The sequence below is a fragment of the Channa argus genome, chromosome 14, assembly GCF_033026475.1.
Source record: "Channa argus isolate prfri chromosome 14, Channa argus male v1.0, whole genome shotgun sequence".
In the NCBI taxonomy this organism is placed as follows: domain Eukaryota; kingdom Metazoa; phylum Chordata; class Actinopteri; order Anabantiformes; family Channidae; genus Channa; species Channa argus.
The window spans coordinates 6,587,697-6,600,854 of record NC_090210.1 but is presented as its reverse complement, the minus strand read 5'-3'; positions in this window follow the sequence as shown (position 1 = coordinate 6,600,854).

Below are 13,158 nucleotides of genomic sequence, written 5' to 3'. Positions count from 1 at the left end.
GGCTTCTTTCAGTGTGTTAGTTGTTTCAAAATGCTGGACAAATCCATCTGATGCGGCAGCTTTAAGCTTGACCTCGTTAGCTTGGCATTTGATTACAACATTATTTACCAGTTTAAATATTCATTTCATTGTAGTTATCTTTTTTGTTGTTTTCATTTTTTAATTATAATTATATAAGACATAATTTTATGACTGTCAATTTTATTAATTATTATTTTAACAATTATTGCATTTCATCCTCTTTTCTCATGTGCATTAGTCTAGAATCCTTTTTCTCACATTCCATCTTATTGTGAGCTTGTAGTTCATTCGTAAAGCCCTTCAAATTGAATGAAAAGGTGCAAATCAAATGAAGTTTGATGGATTTATTGAATGATGCAGAACAACACATGTGTCCAGCTGGCTGCTGACTTGGTGTTGTGTTTCATGTTTAGATGAAAGCTAATTCCTCTTCATTGCTGTTTCACATGTTGGATACAATTTCAAACATAATTGTTTGCCACATCTATCCCAGGAGACATGTCATTACTTTTTGAAGTTTGGAAAAATGTTTTTTTATGTTGTCACAGTAAAGATTTAGGGGGCTCTCGCCTGCCTTTGGAAACCAGTTGTCCTTTCTAATGCTTATTTTTGTATACTTTTATTTAAATTAGTAAACTTGATCTGGTCTACATTCAGCATTTCTACTGGATGAATAAATCATCTTTGGGTGCCATTTTTATAATTTAATCTCTTGATACTGTATGTGTTGATGAGGTGCTATATTGTCAGGTTAATAATTTGGGTCTGATGGGCTGACGTTTTCTCATCTGTTCTTAAAATAATGTGTGAACTTGAGAGCCAGTTAGATGTGTTGTGGTTCATAAATGCTGTGGACAGAATAGTACTTTGCATTTCCAACCAATAGAAACTTTTGTTTACACATTCTTGTGATTTATGTGGTCTGATGGTCAGGGTATAGGAAGATCTGTGTCAGCAGTTTAGCATTTCCTCAAGGAGTAAACACCCAAGAAAAAAGCAAGAGTAGCTTTCTATGTGGTAGGCAGAGTTTCCTGAAACATTTTTGTCAATAGGCTGACTTGAAAACAACCTTCAGTATCATAGATTATGAACAAAGGGCCACAGAAATATTTACATGATTAACATTGTTCCTTTCTTAGAGCTAAATGTAATTATAGCATCTGCTACATCAGTTAACCATAACACTAAATGTTCCAATGTAATTATATCCAACCGGTGTGATAATAAGTAAATCCTCTCATTAATTGGGTCTTAGGATTGTGTAGCTTCTGCTGTCACAGCTAATTGACCCCAAGACTAAGGTGGAGTACATCTGTCTTCATTTATGCAGAACTCTAATTAACACCACCACCAGAACCCATAAGGGACAAAGTGTGTGTATGTTCATGCACTCTTGTGGGTGACATGGGATCTCTTGACCGCATCCAACTGAGCCAGACCATATACAGAAATCTTTAGGAAGTAAATAAAGTATGAAAGACAATGCACAGTAGAAAATACTGTATATGCATATATATCTTTATATTTTAGCATAGATGATCATGATAATAACCTTTAAAGACTGTAATTTTTCTCTGTCCACTTGCTAACAACCTCTTCAGGTATCGCTAAGTTTCAAAGTGTTAATGCTGACTCTGTCAATGAAAAAACTGATACCCACCATGTGCAGGTGAATGTAAATTGTCAATTGACCTAACTGGGGGGTGGAGAAACAAGCTATGAAAGAATTGTTTCACCTTATAAGTTGAGCGAACAGTTCCCTATATACACATCCAGTAGACAAATCTAGCTACAAAATGTGGATTTCTCTTCAGGATTTAACAGCAAACAGCCCCTTCTGATTGTAAAAATTGGTTTTGACATAACGGTGCTGGCTTTTCAGACTTTTTAACCTGCAGGACTCAGAGCGTTTGAGTGAATAGAAACTAAGACCTGACACAATAAATGTGGCTGTGTTCTCTCTCTTATATGTTTTACACACTAACTACTGTATCAGTAATAACGTTTGAAAAGTGAAATTTGCAAATGACACAGTCAAAATCTGCTGAACATTGATGAAGTACCTCATGGTCCTGTGGGGGATGACCTAAAATAGATCTTTCATTCCTTACTTGAGTTAGATGCAACCAAATCTAAAGATTGTATATAATTGAGACCTGTAATTGACAACAAACTGTCATTTGCACAAAATACAAACATGCTGTGTAAGAAACAATATTGTCAGAGTTAGTAGTAAAATCATGGAGCCTAATTAAAAAGCTTTTCTGACATCTAGAAAAAGCAACTAATACTTTAAATAAAGTACTTGTCCTGGAGTCTTGTTTTCTTTGAAGATGCTTTTCTACATGTAATCAGGTCAACAATAAAATTGATTTACTTGTAAAAGCCTCTAAAGACTAGATTAAATACACCAGAGTATCACCTGATAGTGTGTTTCGACTGAAGGGTTAAAACTCAAGGAGATCTGAGGAGTTAACGTGGTCAGTCCCACACATTGGATTAAACTGAGTTCTAACCTACAAATAGTGCAGAATGCTGAATATCTTTTTTACATTTCGACAGGAGTGTGTTATTGATGGACAGAGTAGCTGGTGGAGATGTAATCTGACACTGTCTGCTTACGGGACAGCCTCATTCACTACCAGGCACCCTCCTCAGAAGACACAGACATCTATCCCTTTACTCCTTATATGCTAAGAGACCATTTGCGCCTTGTATTCCCCACTGAGATAATACAGTGCTGAATATATTGATCATCACCTCCACCCGAGGTACTATTGCCTCTAACGTTGATTATAGTGTATTTTGATGAGTGCTCTGTAGCCTCTCCAGAAGGCTTCTGGACCCTTAGTGGTCTCTGTCTGTCTGCCCCATTTTCTCTCACCTTTTCTTAATAATCTCTACATAAACAACCTCTAACTTCATAGCCCTGAGTCATACTGTATCACATCAGACTCCTCTCCTCTCTCCTCCTCTTCTCGCTGTATTGCCAGGTGTACGTGATGTTTTGTTATTGATGTGTATTCTTTCCGTCACTGCAACACAGACAGCAGGGAGTGCTGCACTGTTAAGTGATTGTTGAAGCAGCTTTGTGACTTCTTGGGAACCCAACTAATAATGGTAACCGTAGAGTAAGTATGTTTATGTGTGTGCAGGATTGTTTTCCACTTTTGAACTACAGTGAAAAAGCAGTGTCTTCACCAAACTGTTGGTTTCCTCTTCTTGTATACTTTTATGCTTTTGGGTTTGTTTCGGGTAGTTGGTTGACTCAGCCAATCTAAGACCTTCTGTTTGTTGAGTGTGTTTTGGATCATTGTATTGCTGTTTTGTGAAGCTCCTCCCCATTAGTTTTGATGCATTTCTCCGTGAATTTGCAGACAAGATGCTTTAGTTCACCTCTGAATTCATTCTGTGTGACATCTTCAAAAGAGGAAAAGATGTGGGGCCACCAACAAATTGAGTTGCAACTTAAACTTAAGGAAATGCATGTGAAGGGTCAGATTGCATATCTGCATTAAAACCCGAACTGTTCACCAAACACGTCGTTCAGAAATGAGTCTTTTTTTTCTATTCACATTCATCTGGGAATCTTTCATAATATGTGAATCCGCTTAATACACCAAACACAATATGTTAACAAAAGACCCGGTGTACTATATAATAACACTAAAAGTAATTCTACAAATCAATGTGGTATTTGCAAAAGTGGCTGTTACCTAAGAATTTCACTTGCGATGTTTCCTAATGCAATTTCCAATAACAGTTTTTAATTTTCAGCTGAGATGATCTAAAGAAATAGCAGAGTCAGTGTTCATTGAAATCAGGCCATGCCTCTAATTTGAAGGGAAAGTGTGATTCGTGGAAGTGTTTGCTGTTCACCCAGTACTCATATAAATCTTTTTAACTGAAGTTTATCAGCTGTTCATAATGTAATTAGTAGATTATTAGCTGAAGAAGTAGCTATATGTACATTGGAACCTCTCACTCATATCTTCTCAGATCCATGGAAATTGGTGTTCTTTCTAAACACTTCCAAATTCTATGACTCAAATTTGGTGATTTATTATCCATAATAATATCCATAATATCTTATACGAATTTTCCTTGTTTCTTAAAAAACTAACAAACTAACAAAATTCACCTATACAAAAATCCTTTGACATGTTGTAGAGATTGAAACTATGTGTTTTTTATGTTTTTACAACCAGCTCTAAGAGTGGGTGAGAGCAATATGTGGCAGTTATGCAGCAATTTTAATTTGTAAATTAACTCATTTGTGCTGACCATACTCTCTCATACATATTTACATACTTCATCTAAAAAATACCAATGAGGAAATGGAGAAAGTTGTAAGACGGTTTTATCTTAAAACTTTCATTGAACTTAAAACTTAGAAGTTGAATTTAATAATATTTACAGAAAAGGGCAGGAAGTATAGTAAGAATCATGCGAAGGGATTGGTGGACGAAGTGCAGATAACTAAACTAGTTTCCTAGGAAATAATTGGTTACCAGTTAATGAGTGACAGAAAATATATTGATTTTGTTAATAAAAAAAATTGTAAAATCATTGGCAATCATCTGCAAAGTTTGATTAATTTGTCTTGTTAATTAACTCTGTCTCTATGATGTATCCTTACTTGATTTATGGTTTTATTGTTTGGGCACACACACGCCCCTCTAATCTCCTTTAGCTGCATGTACTGCGATTTGTAAGAGATTTGTAAGATTTGGCAAACATTTGCTCAAACATTTTCAGATATGTGTTTATGCATAATGTTAATTCTCTCCTATCTTCTGTAAGTGTTTTGTATTTAATTGTCAGGTTCATTTTCACACATTAGCATAAAAGCCTGCAGCTTCTTAACCTCTTATGTCACATTTGTTCTCCTTTGTTTTTTATGTGCCCATTATTAAACCAATTTTTAAAAAAACTTTAAATAAACTATTTAAAATTTTATCCAATACATATCTTTTGATCAAATGTCTTTGGTGCAGAGCAGAAAAAAATGTAACTGTGATGTTCTGGTTCTTTTGGATGGGACTGTATGCCCCAAACAGGCTTCTTTATTACGTCCCATATAGTCACTTTTGTTAAGAACTACTATAAATATAACTCATCCAGACCAATCAAAGAAATGCTTTCTGCCCACGGAGCAATGTAAGTGATAGGATTATCAAGCTTTGCCAATCACTGATTTGGACACAGTAATTTCTTTACTGGAGAGCTGCAGCTTTTCAATAAATGTAGTATGTGACTCTGATTGTCATACTGAGACAGCGGTTTTACAGTTGTAGCACAACATATGGGAAATATTTGTCGGTCGGGGTAAATGTCATAGCATGCTGCGCATAATACGGAGACAAAATTAAAATATGATACACTCAGGGATACATGCTGAGGTAATGTCATAGTCATAAAATGCCATCTACGTTTAGAACTGTGACTATTAAAACAGCATTAAATTTTCCAACCTGCTCTTTCCAGTAGAATAATGCAACAATGTGAATCTATTTGTGATGATGCATTTTGCAAAAACATCTGTTGTCAAATGCACGTCATTGGCCCAGAAGGTCTGCAATCTGTTGCATTTGTTTCAAGTAAATTCGTAGTTTCCATGTTTACTGTGATCTGCTTTGTTTTAATTAGTCTGAATGACGAAAGCACAGTCGATTAGGATACCACAGGGTAGCTGTGTAGTAACAATGTGCCTCATCGTCCTTCCTGCTCCCATCGTTCTCTTGGGTCATGTGTCTGTGTCATAAGTGTGTTTTTGGTAGTGAAAAAAGCAGCAGGGTGGGGACAAGCTGTGTGTCTTGGTGTGGTGGGTGACGATGAGACAGAAGGAAAAAGATAGCTGGTCTGCAACTTTAGCTTTCCAGTGACTCAGCATTTTTACAGATGAATGTTTGCAAATAATCCCCTCTTCTCAGTTCTACTCCCTTAAGGTTTTTGCCCTTTTTTTAACTCAATCATCTCTTCTTCCCTCCTCACCCCCAATAATCATCTATGTCTCATTACTTAATTGCTTTTGTACATAAAAATAACATCTCATCAGTGTAATGGCTATCAATTAGAGAAGAGAGGGGCAGCAAATTTGAAAAGTCATCTCAGTATTATCACTCATTTTCTAGAAAAGTGATTGAGGTGGGAAAAATAATCTAGTGAAATAAAAAAAGATGCTATTTATATTCTGTTGGTTAATGGTGGGATTGTCAGCTGAATATCCGATGTTGACAGCCCTCGTCTGTTTATTGCAGAGAGAGACGTCAGAGGAACTTTGCTGAAAGCCGAGAGATGCAGGGACAGAAATAGATTATACTGGGATATCTGTGGAGAAGAGGAGAGGGGAGAGGCCCTGGGTATTCTGCTATACTAGACAACACCCACTCTTCAGCATAGTGGGGTGGAGAATTATCGCCAGCAGAGGCTATGGGGAGCATGAGCATGCACCAGGTCAAGCACTGAAGTAGTGTTCTGAGGAATGAGGTGGTCCAATCGGTGGTGGTCTGATGAAAGACAGACAGAGGAAAGGGAAAGTAAACGTGCTTCCATGCCAGCCCTATTCGATTTAGAAGAAAGTCTACAAGAACCACAGTGACACTGCAGAATATTTGTAATGCAAAACACGCATGAATGTACAGCGCAGTAAAGTCAGTACCAATTATCAGCACATTTGGGTATTATAACTGACTCAACATAGACTGATTTTTACACTGAAAATATCTATCAATTGTGAAGCATGTTGCAATATGGGATCTACAAGGGCTCTACTTTATCAAAACTTAAATAAAAGTAGGAACTGATTTAAGACACAGTGGTATGAGAGGTTGAACTTCTAGTTAGAGCTTAAATAAAGCAGCAATAAGTTAAAAAAAAGAATAGTTAATTCTGGCCTTAAAATGCTTTGTGAAATACAGATTAATGATAGATTATTAACACCTGGACTGTGGAGTCCTGAACTAAAGTAAACCAGCTAAATTAGGCAGACAGGTTGTCTATAAAACACGTAATGGACTTAGAAAAAAATTGAAGATGCAAATCGAAGGGAAACAAAGGCAGAAGAGAAGATAATTTAATCTATCACCTAATTGAGTAAGAGAAAGCGCTTTAAAGCAAATTAGTTCCAGGACAACCATCAGCTGGTATCAGATAACTTGAGGTAGGAACAGCATTATTACATTTGAAAAATCCTTAACTTTTTTCCTCAAAATTCTAAAAAACAATACTCCAAAATGACAATGTGAAAGAAATTTGTTTGAAATATTTGCAAATTTATTAAAACTAAAAAACAAAAAATGTACTAAAGTATTCACAGCCTTTGCCATGACACAAAATTGAGCTATGGTACATCCTGTTTTCACTGATCATTCTTGAGATGTTTCTACAACTTGATTGTCCACCTGTGGGAAACCCAATGGATTGGACAAGGTTTTGGAAAAGCATACACCCACAGTTAACAGTGCATGTCAGAGCACAAACCAAGCCATGAAGTCCAAGGAATTGTCTGTAGTCGTCTGAGACAGTATCAAGGCACAGATCTGGGGAAGGTTACAGAAACATTGCTGCAGCATTGAAGGTCCTAATGAGCACAGTGGCTTCCATCCTCTGTAAGTGGAAGAAGTTTGGAATCTCTCACCAGGAATCTTGATGGTCACTCTGAAAGAGCTCCAGCATTTCTCTGTGGAGAGAAAATAACTTTTCAGAAGAACAACCATCTTTGCAGCACTCCACTAATCAGCCCTGTTTGGTGGAATGGCCGTATGGAAACTAGTCTTGAGTAAAAGGAACATCACCACCTGAAGGACTCTCAGACCACGAGAAACTAAATTCTCTGGTCTGATGAAATAAAGATTGAAGCCTCTGGTCTGAATGCCAAGTGTCATGTCTGGAGGAAACCAGGCACCACTCCCCACCTGGTCAATACCGTCCCTACAGTAAAGCATGGTGGTGGCAGCATGACTGACTGGGACGACTGTTCATCTTTCAACAGGACAACGACCATATGTACACAGCCAAGATAACAAAGGAGTGGCTACAGGACAACTCTGTGAATGTCTTTGAGTGTCTCAGCCAGAGCCACTGAGAGGTGCTGCAATGGAGAAAGGAAGAAACTGGCTGTAACATAACAAAATGTGGAATACTTTCTGGATGCACTGTATAATTATGCTTCCATTAGCTCTAAGGCTGACATGAATGTCATTAAATGTACATATCTCTGAACATAAACTAAAGTACTGGTCTAAGTGGAAACATTTGATGCCCAATGTGTAATTGGCCAAATGTATAACAAACAAAAATAATTAACAAAGCATGGGCGCTGATGTTACACTTGCATTATCTGATCAGCATTCAGTGCTTCATTTGTTCACTTTCCTGCAGCTGTATATAGCATTAGATATGAAGACCGGCACCAAAGTGGCCCTGGGTGGCCGGGCGGGGCCACACCTCTTGGGGTGGATTTCAAACCTTCTGCCTACTGCATCCCAGCCCAATGCTCTACCACTGAGGCACCAGCCCCCCATCTAATGAAGCATGTGTTTTGTATAATTTCTTTACTTTCTTAGCAGAATGCACAATGCTGCCCATATTTCAATCAGGAAAAGTGCTGGAATGTAATTTATGGACAAATCGTGCGTGACAGAAATGTGAGAGGGGATTTTGCCTATTAGACACCATTGCAACATCATTATTGTTATACGGGGATGTCCCCCAGTGGAGTCTAGAAATTGGTGGAAGTGATGAGGAGGTAAAGATGTTGTTAGGGCGGGAGTCTGATGACCATGGTGAATGACCCATGGAAAGCTGAATCTGCCAAACACTGAGTGATGCGGAAGAGGGATGCATAGATCAGACACTGAAATGGAAGCTGACAGGAAAAGTGAACACAGTCACTCAATCACATCCAATGAGTTTCATCATTTTATGTCTTCAAGGTTGAAGAGCAGAGGCTTTTGTGCCAATTCTAGATGTATGAATAATCACTTTCTTCCGGTGTAAATCACCAAATTACAAATATCCACATGTATCCCATATTTCACACATAAAAGTGAAACCAGAATACAACTGGGGCCAAAACTCATATGTGAAAACAACAGTTGCAACCAAAAGCATACTTGCTTTAATTCCATTGTAAATGTGACTTTTGTAGATCATAACAAGAAATACTTAACTCCAGCCGAATCCCAGGCTTTTCGAAAACATTTAATTTCTACAAAGACATTACAAGTATCCACTGTAAAAGTTGTGTGTCTTTACGCACTCAGAACAAAGCTTTACTGAAATAAATATAAATATGTCATGTTATGGTGAGAAACAAGCAATGTGGTACAGTAAGCACAGAGCCTTCAATGCTTTATGTCAACCTTTGTTTGTCTTAGCAAGCGTTACCTGGGTCTGTTTGTTCCCAGGTGAGAGAAGAGACAAGGGTGCTGTTAGGACCCAGGGATGAGAAGGGTTTCTCTGTCTTGACAATTAGGCTGTCACTGCTGTGCTCCCCCTCACACAGAAACAGTGGCACATTGAGATGCCTCAGCACACAGTCATCAATCTTGTCTGAGACCACTTAAAATCACTTCTACAGATTATGTTTCTGCTGGATTCCACTAGAGGAGGCATGGCCCCACAGCAGTATATTAGTGATTATGGTCACATAGCCAAACACAATGACAGAGCAGAACAGACTGGCCTCTGGACTAATGCTGAGCACCATCGCAAGCTCTACACAGCCAGAATTAAGTAGGTCTTGTAAAGGGTCACAACAACAAATAGCTTATCTTGTTTATAGTTTTTCCCTTTTCCTGTTACTTTCTCTTTGCATCTTCTCAGTTCCATTGTCTGTGTTTGTACTTTACATTTTTTATGCAGAAAGAGAATCTTCAACAACTCAAAGTCAGTAACAGTAACAATAGTTTTTGTAATGTGCACAAAGCAGTTTCACAACTATTCACATAAAAGCTGTGGCAAGGTGAGAGACAGGTTGTTTAGGTTCTTTCTAAACTTCAAAAGTATGTACAGTTAGTATCTTTTCAGAGGTAACCATGGGAAATTAAATCATTTATTTTATCTAATCTGTACACAAGAGGTGGCAAAGTATAACAACTCAGAATGACCATAATACAACAAATAAAGAACAATAAAAAATAATAAATCACAATTTATGAGAAGTCTTTGTTTGTTTTCAATTAAGATTCAATTACTAATACACATGAAAAACTGCACATGAAAAAAGATTTTATTACATTTTAAACTGTATTGTGTAAATATGTGTTTATTTATTCACTTCAATCTATACTTTTAACTCTGAATGTAGAAATACTACACCCTTTTCTTATAGCAGTCCTACTCCTTGCTGAAAGTAAACAACTTTTATGAGTATTTTTAGTTCTTAATTAAGTTTCAACAGAATTTCTAGGATTGACTCTGACATGCTTAGTACATAGAGGCCCACGACTCTAGAGTTATGCTGTTGCTGTTGTGTTGCTCCAAAACATGTATTCTTTATCTGTAACCACTTATTCTGTTAAGGCTCACGGGGGACTTGGTTTACATTGGGTGACTGTGGAGCCAGGTCCTCTGATGCAGCACCTTTGTCACTCTAACTCTTGATCTGATACCTTTACACAGACTAAAGCTGTGTTTTGGGTCATACTCCCAAAAACAATGATTGTCTCACTGAGCACAAACCAGATTATTTTTGTAGCTATGGTGGTGTCAAATGTACCTTAAATCCTGAATATTATCCGTTTACCTGTATTTTATATACACTCCCAGAGAGGATTTTAAATTAAATAATCAATATGTGCTTAAACGTGTCATTTGTTAGCTTTAAGGGATTTTTTTAAAATATATTGTAAAAGTATTACAATGATGATCACACTCAGATACTTAATGCAGCGTTTTTGTCTTTCACTATGTGTGCATGTGTGTGAATGTGCGAGTGTCTCTGCTTTGACGAATAGCTACAGTGTCACTGAGTACAGACCTTGACAGAGTAGAACAGATGAAATAATTCAGAAGCCAAAGCATTGTCCTGGCTCTCATCGCGTCACTTGGCAGCCCAGAGCAAATTGGTGGAAGTGGGTGATGGAGTGAAATTATTGAGCGGGTGCCTTCGTTTCCTGTCGCAAAGCAATCACAGCTGAAAGAGCCTAAAGAGCTGAGGAGATTAAATGTTTTGCTAACAAAGTGCTTAGGGTAGAAAAAAAGGTGCTAATATCTGCCAAGAGATTATTTTTCAATTCCTTCATGAATCATATTTGACAGCCCAGCATATCACTGCTTTGCCCTGTGCTTTTTTTTTTAAACTTCATCCTCTCTATTTTTCTGCTGTTCTCTTCGCAGGGGGTTCATGGACATTTCTGGGTCGTCAGTAATGGGAAGTGTTTAGCAGAGCAGCTGCATAGAGCACAGGCCAGCTGCTCACAGACAGTCCAGCAGGCACCCTTTATCTTTACCTTCTCTAGCTGTTTTAATCTATTTTCTTTCAGGAAACATTTGATGGTCTAATCGGAGGACAGTTTTTATATCTTCACACAAAATGTCAAGTTTGGAACAAATATTAACTGAAATCAAAATGTTTTCTCATTAAGCCACATTTAAACAGAATATTTATTTAAAGCACTCTATGCATGAGCTTCATATTACATGCAGACTGTCATTGTTACTGCCGATGCCCCATTTTTTCCCCCATAAGACATAATTTAATGCTAAGCAGACCAATGGTTGGTGAGAAGCATTGTTACTGTCTGTATTTTAGCAGCAATACTACTGTAAAGCTTTACATCACAATCTTGATTCACATCTCTCTGTTTAAACACTTTAAATCATTACAAATCCAAGGTCTGAAATTTTTGACCTTTTAACCCAACAATATTGACAGAAAACCATAGAGCAATCATAGAAATTATTTAAGAAAATCTCTGGCCACATTTTTATGGTTTAATTATATTTTCTATTGAGTTGATTGTTGCCACACAGTTTGTAAATCTATTGTAAGTTGAATTATAGTTGAGGTTGTCGTTTGGCAAGCATGCTAAAAATAATTTTGGCCATTACTGGACAACTACAAGAGTGAGGGAATATATCTTGTAAACGTGCAGTAAGACGGCCACTGAATGGCCAACTCAATTACAGTTTGGTCAGGGTCACATGATTTGTAGACCGTATGTCCTTGAAAGAAGACTAGATTTGATCAGAATAGGATATCTCTTATTTTGTAAATGAGCAAAAAAGATACATTTGATAAATTCAAATTCAAGCACTTTATTTAAATGACAAATCTTGTTGACATGCCCTTCCAATTGGTCTCTTACTGTTTGGATTTCAGCTTGACGCACTTCTCACTTCCTCACCAGCCCACTGTCAAGCACACAGTGACGTTACTGAGGCTGCCTGTGGCTGTAGGATGATTTACTGTATCTCTCTCTCTCTCCCTCTTTGTGTCTAGCTCGCTGATTCATGGACTCCATTCATGGACTAGAACCAAATTGTAATCCCAGCATTCAGATTTTAGCTATTCTCTAGGATCTCCCTAGTGCAGACAGACATGACTGAAGCCTCAACACTGGCTATCTTACACAAACATATGGCTTTTAAAATAATATTATAAATCTCTCTGTCTTCAGTAATTAGAGCCCACATTCAGAAGTCCTGTAAACACAGTTTTCGGTTGTTTCACCTGTCTCAAAAATAATTTTCTAAACAATTCCTGTGTGGTTACAAAGCTCCTGATAGTAGTAGCTAAGCAATATTATGACTACCTATTCCTGGCTACTGAGTGAGGAAACTCCTCCATCCCCCTCATACTTGGAGACCTAAATTTAACCACTTCATCAGTTACAGCTTTAACCCTGGGGTGGGGGATTCTTCAACTGATTTTCCACATATTTATCAAAGGTAGATGTATCAAATCGATAAATGTATGTGTTTTACAGTACTATAAATAAGGATGAGTTGAAACAGAGAGGAAATATTATGACAGGAAGGAGAGCCTCTGTGCCTGATAAACACCCAGCTTTGTGCACATTCATAGGAGCACCTGCAAATGCTGCAACAATAACAAGCCACATCTGTTCATATGAATTGCAATAGCTGAAAATGCAGATTTTGCTTCTAAAAACAAACATACTAGGAAGA